Source organism: Cyprinodon variegatus, unplaced genomic scaffold (assembly GCF_000732505.1).
Source record: "Cyprinodon variegatus isolate N-32 unplaced genomic scaffold, C_variegatus-1.0 Scaffold329, whole genome shotgun sequence".
In the NCBI taxonomy this organism is placed as follows: Eukaryota; Metazoa; Chordata; class Actinopteri; order Cyprinodontiformes; family Cyprinodontidae; genus Cyprinodon; species Cyprinodon variegatus.
The window spans coordinates 255,523-260,565 of NW_015150782.1; the positions used below are offsets into that span (position 1 = coordinate 255,523).

At 44.3% G+C, this 5,043-nt stretch overlaps 1 protein-coding gene across 1 annotated transcript in view; it reads left to right on the plus strand.

Annotated features, from left to right (window-relative positions):
• LOC107091210 (T-box transcription factor TBX4-like) overlaps positions 1-5,043 on the plus strand; it is a 33,712-nt gene that overhangs the window by 21,174 nt on the left and 7,495 nt on the right. The gene's annotated exons all lie outside the window — the stretch shown is intronic.

The following is a 5,043-nucleotide window of genomic DNA, read 5'->3' on the forward strand; positions in this document are numbered from 1 at the left end:
AAGGAAAACATGGGAGTTGGAAGTAAAACAAACCCTCTAGGAGGATGAACAGCTAAAATCACTGAGGGTTCAACTTAAGTTAGCAGATAGAAAACAATTAGAAACCATGAAAGATGGCCGACAGACTATGGTTTTTTTTTTCTCTGACACGTTATGATAAAGACAGAAAGAAGCAGAAGAATGCGGCAGGTTAGTGGACGGAGCAATCAGAGGTGGAGAAAACACTGAACCATCAGGAATGACAGGAATGAGTAGCTGTGCTGCCGTTTATCTGAAATACATCTGCTGATCATTAACCCCCCCCCCACACACACACACACACACCAGATTGGTTTGATAATTTACGTCCCTGCTCCAGCATCATAAAGCCATCTGAAGCAGCTCCAGTAAAAAAGTCCATCCTGAAGAGAAACAACCTGCATCACAAAGAAAACCAGCAGGAACCAGCAGGATTTTCTATATGAAGACATGGTGACCGAGTTTAGGCTTCCTGCAAAAACCTGTCTATCTAGAATGTCTAAAAGCAGCAGATCAAGCCAACATTTCTCTGTCTGCCTGTTTTAGGATTCAGAATCTGCAGGTTAGGATGTCAGAATGCCGGTCTGCAGGCCGAGGTTTTACTGTACGGTTAAATACTGGCAGACTGATAGCAGCCAACGGATGGGGGGATGATGAGCTGAGCTCTGATGGAATGAGAGAGTGAGCGAGTGCTAAGGGACAAAGAGTGGAGCAATGAAGAGGAGAATGCATGAGGAAGTGAAGAGTGTGACTGTGGCAGCTCTCCCCAGGGGAACTCTGGGATAGCTTGTCTGAAGCCATCCCATCAATGGGCGGGCTCATTAGGTTCATAACCTCTCAGATCAGTGGTGGAGCCGGCTGTCACATTGAGTTGAGTGCCTGGGCAGTGATAAGGGCGAGTAATGAGCAAAGAACAAGGTGGAGGCCAAGCAGGGGCCAGATGACGGCCTGAGCATGAGGTGTGCAGTAAAGCAGAGCCTTTCAAAGAGGGAGCAGGATATTCCTATCACTGCTAATTATATAAACTACAGAATGGATGACAGCGATTCTGCTCGTCATCTCCAGCAGCTCTGGAAGCGGTACGATGCGACTCTGAGCAGACGACAGATTAGCACAGACATGTAGAGCCCGGTCCGGCCCGTGGTTCAACCGCAACCTTACCAAGAAGAGAGAAACAGGTGGTAACTCTGGAGCAGCTGCAGAGGTCTCTTGCTCAGGTGGGAGAATCTGTCATCAGCGATCAGGATTTAATGCAGAAAGAATTAGCAGATATAATGTGGCTAAGGGCAAAGAATCCAAATAATTAGCGCTGAATAATGTAGGAAATTAGTGGGCATGATGTGGGTGATCTATGAATGTTGCACATACAGAGAATAACCGGTGCAAACCGGTTTGGTCCGACCCCCCTTCTATGTATAATTTACTTTTCACATGTTTATGTACTTCCACTTTAGGTCTCTGCTGCTTCTAGAAACTATCCAAATTATAACAAAAAACAAATATCCATCTGTTTTGACAATAAATAAACATTTTGTTGGTGTCTCCAAAACCTCTGGATCATGACGTTAAAATTGAATAAATTAAATCCAATTTATTTTTTTAGCTGCAACTCACAGGATGTTTTCTATCTAAGCAAAACCAAATAGACTTTATAGGATTCTCTGCTCCTGGATGAGCAGGTAGAGACCGTAGATATTCACTTTACGCTACCTTATTGAAACCGTGCCGACATCGGGCTGAGCACGGTAACCGAGACAGCTGCTTAGTGTAAATGCATGACCAACTGAAACAGACCACGGCAGACGCAACCGAACGGCGCTAACATGGAACTAGTTCATCAGTAGGGCTCGCCGCGGTTCAGTTCTGGCTCGGTTCTCAGGTAACAAAGAGTGCATGAGCAGTTATCTCCTTACAGTCAGCCTCCGTTAGTTTGCGGTAATGCACATCAGTAAGTTGCTCGCCAGCCGCCACAAAACAGAAGAAGTAGACCTGTAAACAACAATTGAAATCTTCTCAAAACTAAATTTTTTTAAATTGGCTTCAAAAGAGAGTGGTGCGACCTGGGATGATGCAGAGACTGAGGCTCTTATTGGAATTTGGGTGGAGGACACTATCCAGGCGATGTTGGACGGAACAAAACATAATCACAAAGGTTTCCTACTAGAGAGAGGTAGTACCGTAGATCATCACTAGGAGGCGAGGAACCGTGCTAGCATGATGCGTAAACGGTCGTAAGGAACCGAGCACAGCGCGCTTAGCAGATCCGAGCTCTGTCCAGAACTCGGCACGGATTGGTTTCAGAGGGTGGTTTAATGCAGCTATTGACTCTTCAGCAATCTCTCACACCAAGCATGCTTGGAGCGACAGTGGAGAGGAAAACTCCCTCTTAACAGGAAGAATCCTCCAGCAGAACCAGAACTATGATAGAAAGCTAACAATAAACTAGCTCCAGATGTGGCTCTGTCTGGGAAATAAACAGTTAATCGGATGAGCTCTGATGTCAGAGGATGAAAGAGAAAACATCCAGTTAGTCCCAGTAAAAGCTGAGCCCAGATCTACGTCTAGGAGAGAAACAGGACCAAACAGGCCGATCTCCAGCATCTAGAAACAAAGGTGTTGATGGCAGCAGCACAGCTGATATTTCTCTCCAGGATGGAGTCACAGCCAAACAGGAACAGACCAGATGAAGCTACTATGAGAAAAAGCAGAGAGAGCAGAACGTTAGAGATTGAACTAACAGATTCTGCAGAGTGGGAGAATAGAGATAGAATGAAGCAGAATGATGAAAAAGGGGTCCCTATGTCCTCCAGCAGTCTAAGCCTATAGCAGCACAAATAATGAACATAGTTTAGGATGACGTAAGTATTTTGGATGAGGTAAAAAAAAAAAAGGTAGAGCCAAGATGTCCTCAGGGATAAATTAACCTGCGAACATTAAGACTTTGATTTGACATGGAGGAAAACAACAAAATTCAAATAAGAGATATTAGATTAGAAAAATGCATTTATGTTTATAAAAAAATTCAAGTTTTTCGACTTGTTGCTGTGTTGAAATTCTAAATTAATCGAAGAGCAGTTTTATTTTTAATATATTTTAGCTCTGTTCACCTACTCATCCCTTCATTAGTCTGCTCTTTATCAGCCTTGGACACTTTTCTTCACATTTTGTGCTGTGATGTATTGTAATAACTAGAAATATAATAATATTGGAAAAGATGCAAAGATTTCATAGAAGGCTGTCTGTCTGTGAAATGATCCCTTCCAGTTTCCATCTCTGCTTGAACTGCTTTTCCATCACAGGCTGCATCTTCTCTATTAAGCGTAATCTAAGGGTGGTATTACAAACACAGTGAAGGTTTTATGTGATAAAATATGGGACCTTTATCCAAAGTATGAAACAATGATATCAACAGTTGTTTTTTTGTTTTTTTTGGTTAAAGCTAAATTTCTCAGCTGGTTTCTGACTGATCAGGAGCAGCTGAAGCTTTAGCGTTAGCCTCCACCCAGCCTTGCAGCACTCGACCTCTTCAACCTTTGCCTCTCTTTGGGAGTCTCTTCAGGAAGAGGCTTCTCAGGAGAGCGTCTAGCAAAGGGGCGGGGCAGCGAGGCTGACGGTAATCCTAGCTGACAGGTCTGGACCAGTGATGACCCTGTTCTGCTGCTGCTAATGCCTGACTGGACGCAGCGCTGAGCAGAGTGATGTTAGTGAGCTGACCTGCAGCCGCCTCACAGCCTAAACGTGTTCATGTTCAACACACCACCTGCTACACAATTCTCAGATCCCATCAAGTGGGATGAAATATGCAAAGATGCTGCTCACTTATCTCAATGCTCCCAAGAGCTTTCTGCTTGAAATGTTCAGAGATGTTGAAAATTTAGCAGCAAAGGTTTTGGTTTCTGTCCATTTGGTGTAGATGAGATCCAGCAGCGCTGATGTTCTTTATCCAATGAACACGACTTATGCAACATCCAGTGAAGCGGGGGAAACCTTTCCCTGTGTTGGAATGGCCTAGTCCAGAGGTTCTGTCCTGCTCCTCAGGTTCCACTGCCTTGCATGTTTCAGATCTCTCTGTTTGAACCACACCTGCTTCATATGACTGCATGAGCTCCTCAGCAGCCGTCAGGTGCTGAAGAAGCCCGTTATTCATCGCTTCATATAAGTCAGGTGTGTTACACCAAGGAGACACCTACACCTGCAGGACATTGGTACTCGAGGACCAGGATGCAGAAACACTGCTCTAGAATGTGGTTAGACATAAATATCGCTGTTTACCAGCAAGAACTATTCCGTTTCTACTGGAGGGCTGGACGGGTCACCCAGTGGCCAGATGTGGCGGATCCAAAGCAGCAGGTGGAGCTACTGCTAGAGGAACACTGACTGTAGGAGATTGAACAGTTATGCACATTTCCAAAGCTGCAGACATAAATAAAACAGAGCAAACTCTCCATCAGTCAACATTTTAATTCTTGGAGGCACAGGAAGGGGTTTGAATACTTTAGCAGACACTGTACATATGGGTTAGGGTCAGTGAAACTGGTTTAGGGCCGACCTCCAGCTGAAGGTCACCCTCTGTCCCAGCCTCCAGGTCGTTGTTTCTTTCTGCCACTGTTTGTAGTCTGATCCATCTGCAGATCGGTGTGGACCAGCTCCTGTGTCTCTGCTGAGGAGCGAGATGTTCAGTGTTCATTGTGATAATTCATCAGCCTACAGGTCATCAGTAATTACCGGTATGACCACATTGGGCTCAATACCAATACCTTCCTAATCCATTCATCCTCACAACGCCATGGATCAGTAGTTGCATCTTTTCAAGCAGTTTAAAAATTATAATAAAAAAAAAATCCACTAGACACTTTTTTCCCCAAGTTTTGAAGACGTTTCTCTTCCATCCAGGAAGCTTTTTCAATTAAAAATGGCAGAAATAGTGTTGAGTTCCAGGCTTTATTCAGTAGACACAAAGACAAAGGCTTATATGGCTTAGAAATATGCAAATTGAACAGACGAACCATTGGAATGGGGTTATTT